The 11,392-nt window shown below is 36.3% G+C and overlaps 1 pseudogene; it reads left to right on the plus strand.

Moving 5' to 3' along the window:
• The first annotated feature begins 10,431 nt into the window (after positions 1–10,431).
• On the plus strand, positions 10,432–11,189 carry LOC149840144 (elongation factor G-1, chloroplastic pseudogene; annotated as a pseudogene).
• Positions 11,190–11,392: the final 203 nt, after the last annotated feature.

Consider the following 11,392-nt stretch of genomic DNA (forward strand, 5'->3'; position numbering starts at 1 on the left):
GTGTTGATTATGTTTTCTAAAAAATTGATTTCAAATCATTGCATTCAAAGATCAACCCCTGTGTTGATCATATTTTCTAAATCATTGCATTCCAATATCAACCCTCGGGTTGATCATATTTTCTACAAATTGATTTTCAAATCATTGCTTCAAAAGATTAACCCTCATGATGATCTTTCATGAATGATCCCCTTTCAAAGATTAGCTCTCGTGGTTAATCCTTCCTTCCAAAATGATTTTCTCGTCATCTTCTCTCATTTTAAAAGATCCCACATGCAGGCAGGATCAAATTCTTTTCTCAACTTCTATCAACCTTTTGTTTATCCATTTTTATCCGTTTTATCAATTTTTATTCATTTTTATTATTTATCCATTTTTCTCCTTGATTCTTATTTTAAAAAATTACCCCTTCAGGTTAAGGGATAAACCTGATGCCTCTTTCCCATGAGGTATTTCTTTTTCCTTCTTTTCTTTCTTTCTCCCCCTTTCAGGTTAAGGGATAAACCTGAAACCTCATCCTATGAGGTTCTTCTTTCTTCAGGATAAGGGATAGTCCTGAATGTCTTTCGCTTTTAAAGCTTCATTAATCTCTGCTAAATCTTTTTCTTCATTCAATTTTATCAGTTTTATTTCTTAATTAAGTTTTAATTCTTCCAATTCTTTATCAAAGCTTTTTCATCAACTTCTGTCTAAATTTTATTTTTTTCCCATTCAGGATAAGGGATAATCCTGAAACCCCTCATAGGAGCAACAATGCTACCTATGAGAATTCTTTTACAAAGATTCTTTCCATAAAAATTTCCTTGATTCTTCTCTTTTGTTAAATCTTCCATCAATTTCTATATCTTCTCATTTTTTTCTCTTCAAATTTTATTTTCTCCCCAGTCGAGATAAGGGGGCAATCAGATCACATGCAAATAAATTTAGTCCTCTAAATGGTCATTCTCAATCCTAGGTCCGGTCCTCGCACTGGCAAATTTTTAAAAACTCAATCTTTTGATTAAAAACTTTCTGTCAAAAACCCGAGTTTCCACTCAGTTTTTTTCCTCTATATCTTTCGTTCGAAGTTCTGAGTTCCGACCAGAACTTCCTTCTGAATCCAATCCTCGCATTGGAAATTCATCATTTCTTTAGAAATCCGAGTTCCAGCTCGGGTTTTTCTTCTATTATTTTCATTCGAAGTTCTGAGTTCCGACCAGTACTTCCTTTTGAATCCAATCCTCGCATTGGAAATCCATCATTTCTTTAGAAATCCAAGTTCCAGCTAGGGTTTTTCTTCTATTATTTTCGTTCGAAGTTCTGTGTTCCGACCAGGACTTCCTATTGAATCCAATCCTCGCATTGGAAATCCATCATTTCTTTAGAAATCCGAGTCCCAGCTCGGGTTTTTCTTCTATTATTTTCGTTCGAAGTTCTGAGTTCCGACCAGAACTTCCTTCTGAATCCAATCCTCGCATTAGACATCCTTCATTTCTTTAGACATCCGAGTTCTAGCTCGGGTTTTTCTTCTATTATTTTTCGTTTGAAGTTCCGAGTCTCGACTCGGACTTCCTTCTGAATCCAATCCTCGCATTGGAAAACAATTGTTTCTTTAGAAATTTAAGTTTTCAAAACTCGGGTTTCTGTTTATCTTTTATTTTCTGAGGATTCGAGTCCCAACTCGGACTCTCTTCTTTTTCAAAAAAATCCCAACTGCCAGGCGGGACATTCTTTCAAAATCCAGCCTTCCGGCTAATCCATTTCAAAAATTTAAAAAATCGAGGTTTATTCTCTTTAAAAATCTATCTATCTCCCTTCAGGTTAAGGGATAAACCTGATGCCTCCTGCTAACAAGGTATTTCTTTCCTTTCTTCCCAGTTCAGGATAAGGAGATAAATCCTGAAAAAAGACCACCGCGCAGTTAGGATGTGACAGTCCATTAAATTCAGAATCTCTCATCAAATTTTACCTTTCTTAGCTCATCTTCACAACCCAGTCCTCGCACTGGTTATTTCTCAAAATTTTCAATCATATGTTATGCTCATTTAGGAAATCTGGTCCTCGTATCGGTAACCTTCTAAATTCAGTATTCTGATCAAATTCTTTCCTTTTACAAAAATTCAAGATCTGACTTAAATCTGATGTATTTCCAAAAGATCCAGCATCTCACTGGTCATGTATTTCCAAAAGATCCAACTTTCGTTGGTCATATATTTCCAAAAGATCCAGCTTTTATTGGTCATGTATTTCAAATGTTCCAGCTTTTGCTGGTCATGTATTTCAAAACGTTCCAGCTTTCGCTGGTCAGATATTTCAAATGTTCCAGCTTTCGCTGGTCATGTATTTCAAATGTTCCAGCTGCTGCTGGTCATGTATTTCAAAGGTTCCAGCCTTTGCTTGTCATGTATTTCCCAAAATCAAAAGATTGCAACTCAAGGTCTCATCAAAATCTATATTCAATGATTATTTCACAAAGAATTCATGAAAACTTTGCCAATTTGCTAAAAGCATTTGTTGATTCTAAATATTCTTACTCCACAAAAAGAATTTTCTCAGATTACCTCCTGTATTTCCTTCCAAAAGGTGAAACTTTTTACGAAAAAGAGGTAAAATTCAAATCTTTTCCTGTTGATCAACCAAAAGGATGTAAGAAATGTCCTCAATATGATCAATGAAAGAAATCTTCAATGATGTTGAAAAGCCAGAAGCAAATTGATATTGATCTTGGCTATGGCGCATGTTTCAAAATGACTTTCTGGCAATCAGGCAGTAGGAATATCCTGAGCTACAAAAGAATCCACTTAATCCATATCTTCTCATTTTCTAAGCTGCAATCAAATATCCGCAAAAGGAATCTCTCAATTGTCGTCAAGATGAAGGCGAATTAAGCGAGTAGACCCCCGGGGCCAAAGAAGATTTGAAACATCTCCAAGATGACGGAGTTTGTGACGGATCCTTCCAGGGAAAGTTTGGATCACCGTCGAGATGAAGGCGGATGTGATGGGCCTACCGACAAACCCTAAAAGATATTTGATTCCAACAATCATCTAAAGATCTTTTGAGCCAATATCATATATAATCCCTGAGAAAAAGAAGGATCGGAGCATCTCCAAGATGAAAAAGTTTGTGACGTACCCTTCCCTGAAAAAGAGAGAAAAGTCAGGACATCCAAATGAAGGATGATGTGAAAAACCGAGAAAGCCCAAATGACTTAAAAAGAGTGCAAAAAGATCATCGTAGGGAAAACACCCAGATATCAAACTGCCAAAGTTGCCAGAAGTCATCTTTTCTCATGCAAAATTCTTTTATCAATATCTCTTCATTTCCTGCTTTTATGAAGTTAAGAATATTTCTTTTATTCTCATATCAGGGAAATGGATAGCTTCCTTGAAGAAAATCATCAGCACTAAATTTTTGAATTTGACTCTTAAAACCGAGGAGTTAACCTCATTGGAGGAAATACTCTAGGTAAAAGAGGGAATATCTTTGCACATACGTGCACATTTAGAAGCGTTTGAATCTACTATGATTTTATCTTATTGGCAAAATTTTCTAGCTATTCCAAGAATTAAATAAACATTCAATATTCATTTTTTATGCAACCAAGCGTTGTTTATATTTCCTAAAAAGAGTTGCCTCTGAAGGAAGTATCTCTTCCTGTCCCATCACGGTTTTCTCATTAAAGAATCCTGTATGGACAACCCACTCAGGATAAGGGTCAAACCTGAACCATTTGCGAAAGATCATTTAATTTCAAAAGTTATTTCAGTCTCAGCAATGAGATGCCCAATTTCTTCCCCTTTTCAAAAGCTTTAGAGACTCTATATTTTCTCCTTTCGCAAAAAAATCCTTTTCGGATTTGTTCGTCCAAATTCCGAAGGTCCCATCGTGCTTTCTCCATTTTTGAGAAACCTGTATGGTAGATTTTCCCCACTCAGAATAAGGGTCAAACCTGAACCATTTGCAAAAGATCATTTAATTTCAAAAGCTATTTCAGTCTCAGCAATGAGACGCCCAATTTCTTCCCCTTTTCAAAGCTTTAGGGACTCTATATTTCCTCCTTTCGCAAAAAAAAAAAAAAATCCCTTTCGGATTTGTTCATCCAAATTTCGAAGGTCCCATCGTGCTTTCTCCATTTTTGAGAAACCTGTATGGTAGATTTCCCCCACTCAAGATAAGGGTCAAACCTGAACCATTTGCGAAAGATCATTTAATTTCAAAAGCTATTTCAGTCTCAACAATGAGACGCCCGATTTCTTCCCCTTTTCAAAAGCTTTAGGGACTCTATATTTCCTCCTTTCGCAAAAAAATCCCTTTCGGATTTGTTCGTCCAAATTCCGAAGGTCCCATCGTGCTTTCTCCATTTTTGAGAAACCTGTATGGTAGATTTCCCCCACTCAGGATAAGGGTCAAACCTGAACCATTTGCGAAAGATCATTTAATTTCAAAAGCTATTTCAGTCTCAGCAATGAGGCGCCCAATTTCTTCCCCTTTTCAAAGCTTTAGGCACTCTATATTTCCTCCTTTTGCAAAAAAAAAAAAAAATCCCTTTCGGATTTGTTCGTCCAAATTCCGAAGGTCCCATCGTGCTTTCTCCATTTTTGAGAAACCTGTATGGTAGATTTCCCCCACTCAGGATAAGGGTTAAACCTGAACCATTTGCGAAAGATTCTTTGATTTCAAAAGCTATTTCAGTCTCGGCAATGAGACACCCAATTTCTTCCCCTTTTCAAAGCTTTAAGGACCCTATATTTCCTCCTTTCGCAAAACCCCCTCTCGAATTTGTTCATCCAAATTCCGAAGGTCCCATCATGCTTTCTCCATTTTTGAGAAACCCATATGGTAGATTTCCTATCCAGATTAAGAGTTAACCCGGAACCTCGCTTCGCGAGGTATCTTCCTTGCAGGTTTGGGTTAAACCTGAGTCACATTCCAATGAGATTCCTCGTTTCTGACGAGATGTTTTCTTCCAGTCCCATCATGGTTCCTCCCATCAAGGAACCCATACTTTATACATTCATCCAAGAATGGATCATACTCGGGCTTCATTTCACAAGGCATTTTCCAAAATGTCCCATCAAGGTCCCCGTGTATCCCTTTCCTCAGTTCAAATTCATCTTGATATATTTTCGTCCCATCGAGGTTAAGGGCTAAACCTGAATCATTCCAAGAAGAGTATCTTGTCTCACCCATGAGACCTGATCAAAATTTTCATTTCCCACCATTTCAGAATTTCCATCTAAAGTCCCATCACGATTTCCTCATTCTCTGCTCAAACATACCATCTTCGAGGATTTTGTCTCCCCAAAACCATTCAGGATAAGGTTGAAGCCTGAAAAGCCATATTTTCCAAGATAATTCTTCCACATCCAGTTCAGACCTGCTGACTGGGGCATTTTCAAAATTTGGAGTGTTGTCTTTGCCACTAAGCTCGGCTCTCAACCGGCTTAGTAACAAAGAGGGGCATCTGTGAACACCCCAAATTTTTCAAAGTTTTGTAAAAATGACCCTTTGGCCCCTAACCCCGTTTTCTGAGAAAATCAAGTCATTTCTTCAGATTTTCTGAAATTAAATTCCATATTGATATATTCAAAATCAATTCCGGATCCAAACACATTTCTGAAGAAATTTTCTCAAAATGGCTTTTAAAATTCTTAGAAAAATTCCCTTTTGTAAATATTTTTGCAAAAATACAAAAAAAATAGTTTTAATCTTTATTTTCTCACAGATTTTAAGATTTTATTATAAAAATACAAAAAAAAAATTAAAAAGATAATGCAAAAACCAAAAAAAAAATTATTAGGAAAGTTATGAGAAAAACAAATGGGTTTAAAATCAATTTTGCTAAAAAAAATCAATTTAAAACCGTTTTATGAAAAATCTTTTTACACGAAGCCTCTTTTTGGGAAAAACTGAAAATTTTTACAAAAGAACCCTTCTTAGGGTTTCTCTTGGGAAAGACATCGGAAAAAAGGATGGCCGCGCCTTTCTTCATCGCCCTTCTCTTTCTCTCTCCTCCATTACCCACCAAAACCCTCTCTTCCTCTAAGCCCTCCATCACACGAACCCTTCCTTCCTCCACCTTCGATCTCCAACGACCCCTTTCACGAACCTTCTTCATCCTCCTTAAAAGGGCACTCAGAAGAACCCTAAGCCCATCCGTTTCTCACCCCTCCACCTCGACATCTCTTCTCCACCTTCTTCTCTTTCACGATTCATCATCGCCTTCACCCCCGCACCCCTTTGTTTCTTCTCCTTCCTCTTCTCCCTTCCGGCTTCTTCTTCCCCTTTTTTATTACTTCTCTTCTCTGATTTTTCCCATCGCTAAAGGGAACGATCAACTGCAACAAGACCACGAAATCATCCTTCAACAACATATATAGAAGATTCATTCCCTGGGTTCTTCACCCCCGTTAGTTCAAGGTTTCCCCTGCAAGAGCTGAAGAGCAGTCCCTCAAGATCCCTCCTCCGTAGTGTTTAAGAGAGGCCAAATTTCTCTGCAAATACCAGGCGAATATCCCACCTGGTTCTTTCCAATAAGCAGAAATTTCGAAGGAAACTCAACCATTCCCTGCAGTTAAGAGGAAAGAGGTCATCTCCTTCCTCCTTCGATTTCCTGTAGAAATTTGATTCCCATTTTCATTATATCCTTCTGAGCTTCCTTTCATTCTCTTTTGTTTATCTTTTCATTTTTTTTTATCACAATGCATAGGTGACAGAGTCGGCCTGCATATAGCAGGATCGACTCACCTCTTGGCAAAAAGCAAAATGGAATTTCCTAATTCAAATATTTCTTTTAGTTTATGTTTGATTTCTTTTGTCAGCTATTTGTTTTTGCTTTATTCACGTTAGTCGGGGTTAATGATTCTTTGTAGTTCATCTGAAACTCAATCCCATCTTCTTGCTTTTTTTTTATTTTTTTTTATTTTTGTCTTGTTTTGATTTATGCTCTTTTTCTTGTTGTAATCTATTTCAAACTTTAATATTGTGATCATCGCAAAAAAATTTCCTCTCTTATGGTTTTCTCTCTCTTCCTTCTCTTTTCCTTTTCTAACCTCTTATTTTTCTCCTTTTTGAAGGGAGAAGAATAAAAGAAAGAAAAAAGAAAGAGAGAAGAGAAAAGAAAGAAAGAGAGAGAGAAGAGGAACTCTTTTGCGGGTTTTCACTTGACCTTGATTTGAAAGGTATTTAGAAAATTACTCGCCTCTGTTTTAAAAAATGTTGCGGAAAAAAATGGAGAGACGGGATTCGCTCGTCGGTACGAGGTTCGACCGTTCCTGGCGCCTTTACCAGGGGTAATCGAACCAAGGATGGAATCTATGTCTTTTGCTTTGCCTAAATATAATCTAAGAATTTATTCTAACTCTAAGTGCACAAAGAATCATGCTTGTGCGATGCAAAAATGTATGCTTCTTTTGAAAAGATGTTTTGGAGATTTCCAAGTATTCTGAGATGAGTTTGATAATGGAATGAAGAAATGTTTGAATCTTAACTTTAGAACTTGAGATAGATCAGAGAAGTTCTAAGTTTTTGAAGTAAATCAGAGTTGGAAGAATAAATCTCGATTTTGGAAAAAAAATGATTTAAAGCTTCGAAATGAAAGGAAATAAAGTTTCAAAGTCAAAATCGACCTTGAATTTGATTTTGAATTTAAGAAAGGAAATGAATACTTGAGATGAAATTGAATTTTGATTTTTAAGTTTGGAATGGATTTGAGGTAATCAAATGGTATTTAAGAATAGAAATGGATTTTAGAGATTCAAATTAGATCCGAAAATGGAATTGAAATCTAGAATTGGAATTGGACTCCGAATACTATACAGAATGGGATCCGAGATTTGGAATCCAAGATGGACTTGGGTTCTGGATCCTAAAATGGATTTGGATTTGAAGTCTGAGATCCAAATATAGAATTGGGTTTTGGATCCTAAGATGGATTTGGATCTGAAGTCTGAGATTCAAATGTGAAATTGGTTCTGGATCCTAAAATGGAAAATTGGATCTAAAGTCTAAGATCCAAAGTGAAATTGGAGTTTGGATCCTAAAGAGGAATTGGATCTGAAGTCTGAGATCCAAATGTAGAATTGGGTTCTGGATCCTAGAATGGATTTGGATCTGAAGTCTAAGATCCAATGTAGAATGGGGATCTAGAAAACTGGATCAAAATTGATCTAAATTTTGGATTTGGAATTTCCAAAAATTGACTTGAGAATTGAATTTGGACTATACAAAATGAATTTCAAAGTCAAATTGGACTTTGAATTTGAAGCTTGAATCTGGAATTTAGAAGATGAATCAAGAATTTCTAAGTATTTGGAAAATGAAATTTAGAAATTGAATCGTGAATATACAAATGAATCCCAAAATCAAATTAGACCTTGGATTTGAAGTTTGAATTTGGAATTTAGAAGATGAATCAGGGATTTTCAAAGTTTAATTTGAACTTTTGAAATTTGATTTGAATTGAATATAAGAAATGAATTTGGAATTTCAAAGTCCAATTGAACTTTGAAACCTGATTTGAATTAGAGTTTGATATATAAAATGAATTTGAAATCTCAAAGTTAAATTGAACTTTTGAGATTGAAAATGAAAAGATGAATTGGATTTTTACAAGAATTGAGATTTGATTGAAGAAGATATTTATCTTTACTTGGAGTTTTGAAAAAGGAATTTTGAAAATATGATGCAGTTCTATCCTAAATGATGAATGGATTTGAAGAATTTGAAATTGGATTTTTGAAAAGTTATTCCATTCTTTAGATGAATTAAAATAAGATTGAAGATATAATACATCCTTGACTATGGTCATTGAATGTATTATATAATAATCTATATTTAAATTCAGGTAAAGAATGAAATACATTTGGTGCTTTTATAGAGTTTAAAATGAAATTAACTCTCAATATACCCTGACTATGGCCATTGGTATATATTTTGAGTTAATTTTAAGTTAAACTCTAATAAAAGAAGGAAATATTTGAAAATATGATGATTTTTGAAGAGGATCCAGTGTGGATCCAATGTTATTTTATAAAAGATAAAAATCCTAAGTCTTATTTACATCCCGACTATGGCCGTTGATGTAAATCATCAACTTAGGACTAGTTTACCTGTTATGAAATGGTGCACGTGCCATTCGTGTTGCCATTTGTGAGAATTTGGAGAAATAAAGGAAAAGATGCATGAAGAGCCAGTAATTCATGATATTTACAATGCTCATTCATTCTATCTAAGACAGGAAATGTAAATTCTCATTTTAAGGTCTAACTATTACAATGCACGAAATTGAATTTACAACTCCCAATAATGATATTTTTCACATATTTCCTGCAAAACTCAAGTTAGTACCAGATAGAAGATATAAAATGTGAAATATAATAGAAATGAAGAAAGAAAGTGACATATCAAGAGCCCATGTTCATTCATATAAGTAATAGATGTGTATATATATATATATGGATACAGGGAGGATATGTGCTTGTATTTCAATGAAGAACCGAAAATGCCTACATTGATATCTATCTACTAGATGAGATTTGTATATAACATAATGCACAGACCAAAACCCATTCATGTATTTATGTACATCTAATGCAAAATATGAGCACATGCTTTACAATAGTAATGATATCGAATGAGGGTGTGGTGTCAATATATTGTTGCTGGGAGCAACACATAGATATGCTGTGCTTGACAAATGTAGTGCAAAAACTGAAGTGATAATGAACGGGCTGTGAGTGCACAACAGATGGATGTTGTGGAGTAGAATGAAGAGGGTAAATGAAATAGTGAAGGGAAATGTAGTAAGACATACTGTATATATGAAGTGGAGAATGAAAGTGTATTAGTGGACTACAGTAGGCATGAAGAGATATGAGAGAGATAGCCAAAGGGGATATACACAGGTGGCAAATGTAAGTGTGTTGTGAATGAAAGAGCTGATTATATCCAGGCTGCTGCAAATAATACTGTAGCAGCAAAAATAATCAATGACAGGGGTGGCAAAGTGCAGAGAGAGGTAAAATGACAGGTAGGTGGGTGTGATGGAAGTAGGCTGGAGACAGCCACAGTAAGGTGGTGAGGGCTGTGTAGGGTAAGTGCAGGGAAATGGTGTAACAGGGCATAGAATGAAGTGGGTGATAGCAGCAACGAAGGCTGAGCTACATGAAAGAAGGTGTAATGCTATAGGTGTTGGTGGCTTTTGTGAGACAAGTGGGGTATGGCAGTTATGGGGGCTACTATGGGTGCCTAATATTCAACAGATGAAAAAGGGATGCAGTGGCTTGGCATGAAACTTGTGAGTTGCAGCCAGCATTGTCGTCCCGTAGGTGGGATGTGAAAATGTGTGCTGCTGTGTGAACTAATGGTGTACAATAGTAAAAAAAAAAGATAATGTTGTGCTGTCGTGAACTGGATGTCGAGCTGTAACAGTGAGAAGTGCAGGAGGTGATGGAGAGGAGTGAAGATGTGGAGTCTTATGGTGGTAAGTAATAGGAATGATGTAAGGGTGACATATGGCAAAGACAAGGTGTAATACTGATTGCTGAAGAGGATGTAAAGGCTGCATTGACAGGTGATATAGTAGCATTTGCTGGACTCAAAGATATCATAACAGGTGAAACCCTATGTGATCCTGAGAAGCCAATTGTGCTGGAAAGAATGGACTTCCCAGATCCTGTTATTAAAGTTGCAATAGAACCTAAGACCAAAGCTAACATTGATAAAATGGTTGTTGGTTTGATCAAGCTTGTTCAAGAAGATATGTCTTTTCACTTTTCAAAAGATGATGAAACTAACCAGACTGTTATTGAAGGGATGGGAGACTGCATCTTGAGATCATTGTAGATCGACTGAAGAGGGAGTTTAAGATTTGCTTGATTAAGGTTGAGTCAAATGTGGGAGCACCGCAAGTAAATTACCGTGAAAGCATTTCTAGGGTCTCAAAAGTAAAATATATCCACGTGAAACAGTCAGGTGGACAAGGATATTTTGCAGATAGAACTGTGAGGTTTGAGCTCATGGAGGCTGGAAGTGGTTATGAATTTAAGAGTGAGATAAAGGGAGGTGTTGTTCCAAGGGAATATATATCTGGTGTGATGACAGGTCTGGAAAAATGGATGAGCAATGGTGTGCTGGCTGAGTGGTTTGTTATGACAGTGCCGTGTGGTGGAGCACTACATAGCTTTAGTGTGAAGATACAACAGTAAATGGAGGTACGGTGCTGAATGTGATGTGAAAATGTAGGGGAGCACCATGGACAGGAAGTTGTCACAATGCACGTTGTGATTAACATGGCAAACACTAGATGATTGCCATATAAGGGCAACTATATGGCTGGACATGCCCTTGGAATGTTGCCAAGGAGATCTTATCATCAGCTTCTACAAACTTCTGAACAGATGGCTTTTGA

The sequence above is a fragment of the Nuphar pumila genome, chromosome 4 (genome assembly GCF_984573655.1).
Source record: "Nuphar pumila chromosome 4, dmNupPumi1.hap1.1, whole genome shotgun sequence".
In the NCBI taxonomy this organism is placed as follows: domain Eukaryota; kingdom Viridiplantae; phylum Streptophyta; class Magnoliopsida; order Nymphaeales; family Nymphaeaceae; genus Nuphar; species Nuphar pumila.